The following is a 13,355-nucleotide window of genomic DNA, read 5'->3' on the forward strand; positions in this document are numbered from 1 at the left end:
GAAACCGTAGAAAGGGTGCAGAGGAGATTTACAAGGATGTTACCTGGATTGGGGAGTACTCCTTATGAGAATAGGTTGAGTGAACTCAGCCTTTTCTCCTTGGAGCGATGGAGGATGATAGGTGACCTGAAAGATGTGTATAAGATGATGAGAGGCATTGATCGTGTGAATAGTCAGAGGCTTTTTCCCAGGGCTGAAATGGCTAGCACGAGAGGGCACAGTTTTAAGGTGCTTGGAAGTAGGTACAGAAGAGATGTCAGGGGTAAGTTTTTTATGCAGAGAGTGGTGAGTGTGTGGAAGGGCCTACTGGCGACGGTGGTGGAGGTGGATATGATAGGGTCATTTAAGACGCTCCTGGATAGGTACATGGAGCTTAGTAAAATAGAGGGTATGGGTAACCCTAGGTAATTTCTCAGGTAAGAACATGTTTGGTACAGCTTTGTGGGCCAAAGGGCCTGTATTGTGCTGTAGGTTTTCTATGTTTCTAAACAGACTTTTATACAGATAAAGGTTAACTTCCAGGTGGAGTTGGTGGTGAGGAAGGCAAATGCAATGTTAACTTTCATTGCAAGAGGTCTAGAATACAGGGATGTGATACTGAGCTTTACAAGTCATTTGTCAGATCGCACGGAGTATTGTGAGCAGTTTTGGGCCCTTTTCTAAGAAAGGATGTGCTGGCATTGGAGAGAGTCCAGAAGAGATTCACGAGAATGATTCCAAGAATGAAAGGGATAAGGTATGAGGAGCGTTTGATGGCTCTGTGTCTGTACTTGTGGGAGTTTAGAAGAATGAAGGGGACCTCTTTGAAACCTATCAAATATTAAAAGGCCTGGAGAGAGTGGATGTGGAGAGGATATAGTGGGTGAGTCTAGGACCAGAGGGGGAATAGCCTCAGAAAAGAGGGCCGTCCACTGAGAACAGTGACAAGAGGAATTTCTTTAGCCAGAGAGAGGTGGATCTGTGGAATTCATTGCCACAGTCAGCTGTGGAGACCAATGAGATTACCCCCTCATCTTTCTAAATTCCAAAAGTACAGACCCAGAGTTATCAACCGTTCCTCGTATGATAACCCTCTTATTCTCAGGATCATCCATGTGAACCTCCTCTGAACCCTCTCCAATTTCAGCACATTTTTCTTTGATGAGGAGCCCAAAACTTCACAACACTCAAGATGAGGCCTCACCAGTGCCTTATAAAGCTTCAGCATCACATCCCTGCTCTTATATTCTAGGCCTCTTGAAATCAATTGCATTTGCCTTCCTCACCACCAACTCAACCTGCAAGTTAACCTTTAGGATGATCTGCACAATGACTCCCAAGTCCCTTTGCATCTTAGATTTTTGGATTTTCTCCCTGTTTAGAAAATAGTCTGCATATGGTCCATGACCATGCATTTTCCAACATTGTATTTTATTTGTCACTTTTTTACCCATTCTCCTAATCTAAGCCCTTCTGCAGCCTGTCTGTTTCCTCAATACCACTTGCCCCTCACCAAATATTGAAGGTTATGGGGAGAAGGCAGGAGAATGGGGTTGAGAGAGATAATTAATCAACCGTGATATAATGGTGGAGTACAATCGATGGGCTAAGTGGCCTAATTCTGCTCCTGTGTCGCACAGAAGCACAGACCATTGACACAGAGATATGAAGGTTCCATAATGCCAATCGGGAATTCACAATCAAGCCACTGCATAAATATTAACTGTAAATCCAGGAGTGTTAACTTTTACAATTTAGTATCAAGTCGTGAAACCACTGGATTGTCGTGAAAACTCATCTGATTCAGTTGCTTGGAATGATTGAAATATGATCTTCAACTCAGGAATGCATTTAATTTCTTCACTGGGCCAAGCAAGCTACTTTGCACAGTTAGCAATGGCCAGTAACTTACTGCCTGACCACTACAGCCCACGGCCAAGCAATAATGAACAAAAATTTGTTTTTGTAAGAGAGTTCTATTTTTTATCACACACTGTAACCCTTTCAGCTCTCTACAGAAAAGTACCGGAAAAGGCCATTAAGTCATGAAGGATCCCACCCACCCGGCTCATGGACTGTTTGTCCCACTCCCATCAGGGAGGAGGCTACGTAACATCCAAACCAGGACTCAAAAACAGCTACCTTTCCCAAGCAGTGAGGCTGATCAACACCTCCACCCACCAACCCACCCAACCACCACTAGAACCATAGAACCATGGAACATTACAGCACAGAAATAGGCCTTTTGGCCCTTCTTGGCTGTGCCGAACCATTTTTCTGCCTAGTCCCACTGACCTGCACCTGGGCCATATCCCTCCAAACCCCTCTCATCCATATACCTGTCCAAGTTTTTCTTAAATGCTAAAAGCGAGCCTCCATTTACCACTTCAACTGGCAGTTCATTCCACACTCAACTACTTTATTATTTCCTGTCAGAGTCACCTTATGTACAGACACTCCTGTGCCTAGTGTCACTGTATGGACATACAATCAATTCAGGTATATGAGTTATTTTATGTATTTATATTTGTTGTGTTTTATTATTGTAATGTTTTTTTGTGCTTTTTGTGTTGCAACAGATTCAGAGTAACAATTATTTCACTCTTCTTTACACTTGTGTGTGGAAAATGACATTAAACAATCTTGAATTTTGAATATCTTAAAGGGTTTTGAAAGCTCAACCAGATACTCTATAGCATTCTACATTTGAAGGAATGTAACTATAGTTTGTGTTGGTGATTCTTTTAATTTAGTACCTGGAGTTCAAGGGCAACTGCTCTGCTCGTGAGCACAAGGAACTGCAGAGAGTTGTGGACACAGCCCAGCTTTCTCTTCATGGACTCTGGCTGTACTTCACACTGCCACAGCCAGCATAATCCACCCTCGATATTCTCTTTTCTCCCATTGTGCAAAGCTACAGAATCCTGAAAACACGTACTTCCAGGCTCAAGGACAACTTCTAACCATTCAGATTCTTGAGTGGGCCTCTTGTACAAAATGACAAACCCATGGCCTCACAATATACCTTGCATGTTATTTAACCATACTCATTTAGTCTATGTGGTAAACTATGTATACCTGTCTGGACACGCCCCTCTGCTGACTGCTCCTGTGGCTCCTTCCACAGACCCTTGTATAAAGGCGATTGGAGGCACTGCTCCTCCCTCAGTCTCCAGGATGTTGTGTGGTGTTCTCTTGCTACTAATAGTGGTCTCTTGCAGCTAATAAAAGCCTATCGTTTGCCTCTTGTCTCCGAGAGTTATTGATGGTGCATCAGTCCAGTTTTTACTCAACAGGTCTCATACTGCAAAGGCACATGAACCTTCTAACTGACAAGTTTGAAATGCTCCGAGTGATGCCCTTTGACCCAACTGGTATGTTCTGACCAAGGTTTCCATTTAAACTAATCCCATTTGTCCTCATTTGGTTTATATCTGTCTAAAGCAAGGGTTCTTGGTTAATGGTAGGGGTCCATGGCATAAAAAGGTTGTGAACCCCTGCTCTAAACCTTTCCTAGCCATACACCTCTCCAAATTAAATATTATTAATCTACCTACCTCAAACACTTCATTTGGCAACTCATATACTGTGTCCTGTGTGTGAAAATGCTGTTCCTTCAGGTTCCTTTGAAACCTCTCCCCTCTCACCCTAAACCCATGTCCTCTGGCAGTTGATTCCCCATCTCTGAGCAAAAGTGTATGTATACACTCAACCTGTCTATGACCCTCATGATTTTATAAGCCTCCATAAGATCACCACTCATTCCCCTACACTCCATTGGGTAAAGTCCCAAACTGCCCAACCTCTCTCCATCATTCAGTCTGTTGACTCTTGACAACATCGTTGTAAATCATATCTGCACTCTTTCCAACGGCATGGTGACCAAACCCGAACAAAATATTCCAAATGCAGTCTCACTGACGTCATGTTTTACAGCAGAATGACATCCTAGTTTTTACACTCAAACCACTGACTGAAGAGGCCAAAAGCTTTACTCACCATCCTGTTTACCTTTGATGCCACTTTAAGGGAACCATGTACTAAATAGTTTTTGATTATCATTGAATAAGATTGTTTTAAACTCTAATAAGATATTGTTAAGGACTAATTAGGATTATTGTGTGCAGTTTTGCTCACTTACCTATGGGAAAGATGTAAATAAGCTTGAAAGAGTACAGAGAAATTTACAAGGATGTTGCTGGGACTGAAGGATCTGAGTTATAAGGAAAGATTGAATGGGTTCAGACTCAATTCATTAAAACATAGAAGATTGAGAGGAGATTTAAAAGAGCTATATAAAATTATGAGTGGTATGGATAGGATAAATGCAAACGGGCTTTTTTTTCTGAGGCTGGTAGGACTATGACCAGAGGTCAAGGGTGAAAGATGAAAGGTGAAATCTTTAAGGGAAACATGAGGGGAATCTTCTTCGCTCAGAGGGTGGTGAGAGTGTGGAACGAGCTGCCAGTGCAAGTGGTGCATGTTCAATAGTTCAAAAGTTCCATTTAATATCAGAGAATGTATACATTATAAACCTGAAATTCTTACATTCCACAGGCATCCTCGAAACAGAAGGAAGCTGCCCGCCTCCCTCCCACACACAATCAGCATCAATCTTCCCCCTCCCCTCCCCTCCTTACAAATTATTCAGCAGAAAGCATCAGCATTCCCACCATCCATCATGCAAGCAACAGCAAGGCCCCAAAGAGAGACCAGGGTCTACAGTCCATCAAAAGCTGACTCCAACATTTCGACATCCCACAGGCTCTATCTCTCACTAATGAGGGAGAGACAGAGATCACTCCTTCCACAGCGGCAGGGGAGTTAACAGTTGTTTCAATGTTAGTCAGTCTGAAGTGTTGCTTTTTAATTTGTGTTCCCCGACTTGAGAATAGGCAAATCGATTACCGAGTGCAGAAGCCTCCGCCAGCCTCTCACTGTCTTCGATTTTCTGCCTCCCTCTATGCTTAAGTACGTGATGCTAGAGTCCTAGAATTTGCCTGACTTCAGGCCGAACCTTGTCATATGAAAACGCGGCTGATCAGCGAGCTCCAAGAACGGGAATACAGAGCTGCAGCTTTTGAGTGCTGCTGAAGATCAAAAATTCTGATAGGACCCCAGCCACCCTGAAAAGGAAAATAGAGACATTAGAATAGGAGGAATTTAACAGTTTTGCTGATAAGCTGGGAAAAGTAGCTCTCTGACACCATCGTTAGCTCTGGCCAACCATGCAAACTCAATTTCAATATTTAAGAGAAGTTTGGATGGGTACATGGATGGTAGGGGTATGGAGGCCTGTGGTCCAGGTGTAGGTTAAATTGTTTGGCATGGAATAGATGGGCCTTTTGCTGTGCTGTACTTTTCTATGACTCTATAATATTGTGAGTCATAATTCTGTACTGACTTAGTTAATGTAAAACAACTTTTGGCTGAATGCATAACACACGCAAAATGTCTGAGGAAATCAGCATCTATGGAAAGGAATCAACAGTCGATGTTTTGGACCAAGACTCTTCTTTAGGACATTTTGAGTTTGTTGTTCTGGACTACCAGCATCTGCGGAATCGCTTGTGTTTATATTGCTGTAAATCTTTTTGCCAATAGTGTCTCTTGGATAACTTGCTGAGGAAAAGAAGACAAAGGCTTGGATAGTGTGTCAGGGGAAGAAAGAGAAATAAGTGTAGAGAAAGAAAACTTCCTCTACATTCTCTATGGAAGTGGATAGCATGATCGCATAGTGGTTAATGTAAAGCTGTTACAGCACCAGCAAGCTGGGTTCATTTCCTTCAGCTGTCTGTAAGGAGCTTGTCCTTAAAAAAGGTATCAGCCCAGAATGTTGTCTGTTTATTCATTTCCATAGATGCTGCCTGGCCTGCTGAGTTTCTCCACCATATTGTGTGTGTTGTTCTGGATATCTAGCATCTCATGTTTTTGTCTGAATGAGTTAAGTTTCTGTATCCATATCGGTTGAAATATGTACTTCAATAAGTTGATGTTTATTTAAACTGTTGGACTGAATCAAATCGTTAAAGTCATTATTTGGATTTCGTAAAACAATGTCAACCAAACAGGTTCAAGTATTACACAAGTAAACAGAGCAGATAATGTCCCGAGTGATGGTTTTCATTGGCTCCTCGTGATACCACCTGTGTTCTTTTCTGAAGGTCATTTGTAAAATATTTGGGAGGACCTACAAAGATAGTCTTCTCTCAGAAAAATATTTCTGGAACACTTTGGCTGTAACTTTGATAATATTGTAAATGCTAATATGGAAAATGTACAAATACAAAAATTTCTGACTGGTAATTGATTGAAATGCCTAAGACCAGAGGGCATGCAAGGTGGGAGGGGGTAATTTCAAGGGAGATATGAGAGGCAAGTTTTTATGTTGAGAGTGATGGGTGCCTGGAAAGTGTGGGAATGTGATAACAACAGGGGTTGGGGGGGGGGGGGGGGGTTGCAGATGTTCCCTTATTCAAGAAAGAGAATAGAGCTAGCCCATGAAATTATAGACCAGTGAGTCTTACTTCAGTGGTTGGTAAGTTGATGGAAAAGATCCTGAGAGGCAGGATTTATGTACATTTGGAGAGGCATAATATGATTAGGAATAGTCAGCATGGCTTTGTCAAAGGCAGGTCATGCCTTATAAGCATGATTGAATTTTTTGAGGATGTGATTAAACACATTGATGAAGGAAGAGCAGTAGATGTAGTGTATATGGATTTCAGCAAGGCATTTGACAAGGTACCCCATGCATGGGATCCAAGGGGACATTGCTTTGTGGATCCAGAACAGGCTTGGAGGCACAGAAGGCAAAGAGTGGTTGTAGATGGGTCATATTCTGCATGGAGGTCGATGACAAGCGACGTGCCTCAGGGATCTGTTCTGGGACCCCTTCTCTTTGTGATTTTTATAAATGACCTGGATGAGGAAATGGAGGGATGGGTTAGTAAATTTGCTGATGACAGAAGGGTTGGAGGTGTTGTGGATAGTGTGGAGAGCTGTCAGAGGTTACAGTGGGACATTGATAGGATGCAAAACTGGGCTGAGAAGTGGCAGATGGAGTTCAACCCAGATAAATGTGAGGTGGTTCATTTCGGTAGGTCAAATATGATGGCAGAATATAGTATTAATGGTAAGACTCTTGGCAGTGTGGAGGATCAGAGGGATCTTGGGGTCCGAGTCCATAGGACACTCAAAGCAGCTGCGCAGGTTGACTCTGTAGTTAAGAAGGCATATGGTGTATTGGCCTTCATCAACTGTGGAATTGAGTTTAAGAGCCAAGAGGTAATGTTGCAGCTATATAGGACCCTGGTCAGACCCCACTTGGAGTACTGTGCTCAGTTCTGGTCACTTCACTACAGGTAACAGTGGTAGAGGTGGATATGATAGGGTCGGTTAAGAGCTTCCTAGATAGGTACGTGGAGCCTAGAAAAATAGAGGGCTATGGGCAACCCTAGTAATTTCTAAAGTAAGTACATGATCGGCACAGCTTTGTGGGCCGCAGGGCCTGTATCGTGCTGTAGGTTTTCTATGTTTCTATATTTCTATGTTACATTAGAGGCTTTTAAGAGATGCTTAGGTAAGACAATAAGACATCGGAGCAGAATTAGTTTACTCATCCTATCAAATCTTCTTCATATGAATTTACTTTGAATTTTGAACCCAGAGGAAACCCACATGTATACAGGAAGAAGTACAAACGTTCTTACCGAGGATGTTGGATTTGAACTCTCAGGTGTAACAGCATTGTGGTGTTACACTCCGAACTGTACAGCATTGTGCTAACTGTTACACTCCAAACTGTAACAGCATTGTGCTGTTACACTCCGAATTGTAACAGCATTGTGGTGTTACACTCCGAACGGTACAGCATTGTGCTAATTGTTACACTCCAAACTGTAATGGCATTGTGTTACCTGTTACACTCTGAACTGTACAGCATTGTGCTAACTGCTATACTCCAAACTGTAACAATATTATGCTACTTGTTCTGCTCTGAGCTGTAATAATGTTCTGCTGACTCTTACACTCTGAGCTGTAACAATGTTGTTCTAACTGTTCCGCTCCAAACTGTAACAGCCTTGTGCTGTTACTCTCTGAACTGTAATAGCATTGTGCTATCTGTTACTCTCTGAGCTGTAACAGGGTTATGCTAACTATTACACTCCAAATGGTAATAAGACCATAAGGTCATAAGATATAGGAACAGAAGTAGGCCTTTCAGCCCATTGACTCTGCTCCACCATTCAATCATGGGCTGATCCAATCCTTCCAGTCATCCCCACTCCCCTGCCTTCTCCCCATACCCTTTGATGCCCTGTCTAATCACGAACTTATCTATCTCTGCCTTAAATGCACCCAATGACTTGGCCTCCACAGCTGCTCGTGGTAACAAATTCCACAGATTTACCACCCTCTGACTAAAGTAATTTCCCCACATCTCTGTTCTAAATGGATGTCCTTCAATCATGAAGTTGTGCTCTCTTGACTTAGACTTCCCTACCATGGGAAACACCTTTGCCATATCTAATCTGTTCAGGCCTTTTAACATTCGGAATGTTTCTGTGAGTCTCTCCCTCATTCTCCTGAACTCCAGGGAATACAGCCCAAGAGCTGCCAGACGATCCTCATACAGTAACCCTTTCATTCCTGGAGTCATTCTCATGAATCTTCTCTGAACCATCTCCAATTCTATATCTTTAGAATATACTTTCTAAAATAAGGATCCCAAAACTGCAGACAATACTCCAAGTGTGGTCTCACGAGTGCCTTATAGAGCCTCAACATCACATCCCTGCTCTTATATTCCTTACCTCCAGAAATGAATGCCTTCATCACTACCGACTCAACCTGGAGGTTAACCTTTAGGGTATCCTGCTCAAGGACTCCCAGGTCCCTTTGCATCTCTGCATTTTGAAATCTCTCCCCATCTAACTAATAGTCTGTCCATTTATTTCTTCCACCAAAGTGCATGATCATACACTTTCCAACATTGTATTTCATTTGCCACTTCTTTGCCCATTCCCCTAAACTATTTAAGTTTCTCTGCAGGTTCTATGTTTCCTCAATCCTGCCCACCCGTCACCTATCTTTGTATCATTGGCAAATTTAGCCACAAGTCCATAGTCCAAATCTTTGACATACATTGTAAAAAGCAGCGGTCCCAACACTGACTCCTGTGGAACTCTGCTGGTAACCGGCAGCCTGCCAGAATAGGATCCCTTTATTCCCACTCTCTGTTTTCTGCCGACCAGCCAATGCTCCACCCATGCTAGTAACTTCCCTGTAATTCCATGGGATCTTATCTTGCTAAGCAGCCTCATGTGCAACACCTTGTCAAAGGTCTTCTGAAAATCCCTGTACACCACGTCAACTGCATCTCCTTTGTCTACCCTGCTTTTAATTTCCCCAAAAAATAGCAGTCAGTTAGTCAGGCAAGATTTTCCTTTCAGGAAACCTTGCTGGCTTTGGCCTATCTTGTCAGGTGCCTCCAGGTATTCCAAATCTGTTCCATTTCAAACTGTAACAGCATTGTGCTAACTGTTCCATTCCAAACTGTAACAGCATTATGCTAACTGTTACTCTCTGAACTGTAATACTGTTGTTATAACTGTTACTCTCTGAACTGAAACAGCAATGTTTTAATTGTTACACTCCAAACTGTTGCAGTGTTCTGCTAACTGTTATTCTCCAAGCTGTAACAGTGTTGTGCTGTTAGTCTCAGAGCTGCAACAGCGTTGAGCTATCTGTAACTCCCTGAACTGTAACAGCATTGTGTTAATTGTTGCTCTCTGAACTGTATAGCGATGTGCTAACTGCTGCTCTCCAAACTGTACCAGCATTCGGCTAACTGTTCCATTCTGAGCTGTGATAGTGTTCGGTTAACCTTTACTCTCTGAATAGTAACAGTGTTGTGCTAACCATTACTTACCAAATTGTAAAAGCATTGTGGTAACTGTTTCCATTCCGAACTGTAACAGCGTTGTTCTGTTACTCTCCTAGCTGTAACAGCATTGTGCTAACTGTTCCATTCTGAACTTTAAAGGTGTTGTGCTGTTACTCTCTGAACTGTAACAGCAATGTCTTAACTGCTACACTGCACTCTGAGCTGAAATTGTGTTGGCTAACTGTTCTGCACTAAGCTGTATCAGCTTTTTTCTGTTACACTCCAAGCTGTAACAGCATTGTACTAATTGTTACTCTCTGAACTGTAACAGAGTTGCACGAACTGTTACCCTCTTAGCTGTAGAAGTGTTGTGATAACTGTTACTCACCGAAATTTTGTTGTGCTAACTGTTCCGCAATAAGCTGTAACAGCTTTTTTTCTAACTGTTACACTCTGAGCTGTAACAACATTCTACTGTTACTCTTTGAACTGTAACAGTGTTGTGCTGTTACTCTCCAAACTTTAACAATGTTGTGCTAGTTGTTACTCTTCAAACTGTAAGTATTGTGCTAAATCTTGCTTTCCGACTGTAACAGCATTTTAGATAGATAGATAGATAGATAGATACTTTATTCATCCCCATGGGGAAATTCAACTTTTTTCCAATGTCCCATACACTTGTTGTAGCAAAACTAATTACATACAATACTTAACTCAGTAAAAAATATGATATGCATCTAAATCACTATCTCAAAAAGCATTAATAATAGCTTTTAAAAAGTTCTTAAGTCCTGGCGGTAGAATTGTAAAGCCTAATGGCATTGGGGAGTATTGACCTCTTCATCCTGTCTGAGGAGCATTGCATCGATAGTAACCTGTCGCTGAAACTGCTTCTCTGTCTCTGGATGGTGCTATGTAGAGGATGTTCAGAGTTATCCATAATTGACCGTAGCCTACTCAGCGCCCTTCGCTCAGCTACCGATGTTAAACTCTCCAGTACTTTGCCCACGACAGAGCACGCCTTCCTTACCAGCTTATTAAGACGTGAGGCGTCCCTCTTCTTAATGCTTCCTCCCCAACACGCCACCACAAAGAAGAGGGCGCTCTCCACAACTGACCTATAGAACATCTTCAGCATCTCACTACAGACATTGAATGACGCCAACCTTCTTAGGAAGTACAGTCGACTCTGTGCCTTCCTGCACAAGGCATCTGTGTTGGCAGACCAGTCTAGCTTCTCGTCTAACTGTACTCCCAGATACTTGTAGGTCTTAACCTGCTCCACACATTCTCCATTAATGATCACTGGCTCCATATGAGGCCTAGATCTCCTAAAGTCCACCACCATCTCCTTGGTCTTGGTGATATTGAGACGCAGGTAGTTTGAGTTGCACCATATCACAAAGTCCTGTATCAGTTTCCTATACTCCTCCTCCTGTCCATTCCTGACACACCCCACTATGGCCGTGTCATCAGCGAACTTCTGCACATGGCAGGACTCCGAGTTATATTGGAAGTCTGATGTGTACAGGTACAGGTGAACACTAATGTTCACTAATTAAACTAATGTTTACACTTGTAACTGTAACAGTGTTGTGATAACTGTTACTCTTTGGGCTGTAGCAGCGCTGGGTTAACTGTTACTCTCCAAATTGTAACAGGGCTATGCTAAATGTTACTCTCTGAGCTGCTACAGCATTGTGTAAACTGTTGCTCTCAGAACTGTAATAGTGTTGTGCTATCTGTTATGCTCTGAACTGTAACAGCATTGTGCTAACTTTTATTCTCTGATCTGTAAAAGCGTTGTGCTAACTTTGCCACTCTGACCTGTAATAGTTTTCTGCTAACAGTTACTCTCCGAACTGTTGTGCTAACTGTTCTGCACCAAGCTGTTGTTCTAACTGTTGCACTCTGAACTTTAACAGCGATGTGTTAACTATTACTCTCTGAGCTGCAACAGCAGTGTGCTACCTGCTACTCTCTGAGCAGTGTTGTGCTAGTTGTTACTCTCCGAGCTGTAACAGCACTGTGCTAATTGTTATTCTCTGAACTGTAACAACGTGCTAAAATTTTACTCTCCAAATTGCAACAACATTGTGCTGACTGTTACTCTCTGAATTGTAACAGCGTTGTGCTAAATGTTACTCTGCAAACTGTAACAGTGCTGTGCTAACTGTTACTCTCAGAACTGGAGCAGCATTGTGTTAACTGTCTCTCTCCAAACTGTAACAACATTGGGCTAACTGTTCCACTCTGAAACTGTAATAGTGTATGGTTAACTGTTACTCTCGGAACTGTAACAAAGTTGTGCCTACTGTTACTGTAATATTGTTGGGCTAACAGTTACACTCTGAGCTGTAACAGCATTGTGCTAACTGTTACTGTCTGAACTTAAACAGCAATGTGTTAACTGTTACTCTCCGAACTGTAACAGTGTTGTGACAACTGTTGTGCTCTGAACTGTAATAGTGTTAGGCTAACTGTTACACTCCAAGTTGTAACAGTGTTGTGTGAACTGTTACACTCTGATCTATAACAGTGTTGCTCTAACTGTTCCACTCCGAAATCTAATAACTTTGTGCTGTTATGCCACTGTGGTGCCGTGATAGGTGTATGAACAAGAGGGAAATGTGGACATTGATGGTGGGTAGGCTGGTGCTGGTGATGTATTGTGTAGTTCTGACTACCTGTCTAAAGCCTGGCAAATTTCTACAGATGTACCATGGGAAGTATTCTAACTCATTGCATCACTGCCTGGTATTTGGAGGATGGCTCTGTATGGGACTGGAAAAAGATGCAGAAGATTGCAAACTCAGCCAGCTCCATCACAGGCACTCAGCTCCCTACATTTGTGGACATCTTCAAAGGTCGGCATTTATCATTAAGGACCCCCATTACCCAGGACGTAGAGTCATAGAGTCAATCTCTATGACTAGAGTCATGCTCTCTTCTCATTGCAATCATCAAGGATGGGGTACAGGAACCTCACTCAATGATTCAAGAGCAGCTTCTTCCCTTCCACCATCAGACTTCTGAATGGACATTGAACCCATGAGCATTACCTCACTAGTTCTGTTCTCTTTTTGCACTACTTTATGATTTAATGTTTTATATATATATATTTTTACTATACTTTATTGCATATTTTCTGCATGTATTGCACTATAGTGCTGCCAAAATACAACAAAATCTCACACCGTATGCCAGAGAAAGTCACCCCGATTCTGACTGAGACCTGGCGAGTGATGGGCAGATCTGGGTGAAGGGGGGCAGGTGGGCAGATTGGGTCTTGTGGGGGAGGGAGGGTTGGCGAGAGTGATAGAGTCAGGGTGGTGAATGGTGAAAAGAACTAATGCACCATTTATCAACGGGGACCTCAGCACCCAGGCCAGGCTCTTGTCTCCGAGCTGCCATCAGGAAGGAGGTACTGGAGCCTCAGGACTCACACCACCATGTTCGAGAACAGTTATTACCCCTCAACTATCAA

General features: G+C 42.6%; 1 protein-coding gene across 1 annotated transcript in view; it reads left to right on the plus strand.

Moving 5' to 3' along the window:
- Positions 1 to 13,355, plus strand: part of LOC140724713 (serine/threonine-protein phosphatase 4 regulatory subunit 4-like) — a 268,941-nt gene that overhangs the window by 223,962 nt on the left and 31,624 nt on the right. The window lies entirely within an intron of this gene.

The sequence above is a fragment of the Hemitrygon akajei genome, chromosome 3 (assembly GCF_048418815.1).
Source record: "Hemitrygon akajei chromosome 3, sHemAka1.3, whole genome shotgun sequence".
NCBI lineage: Eukaryota > Metazoa > Chordata > Chondrichthyes > Myliobatiformes > Dasyatidae > Hemitrygon > Hemitrygon akajei.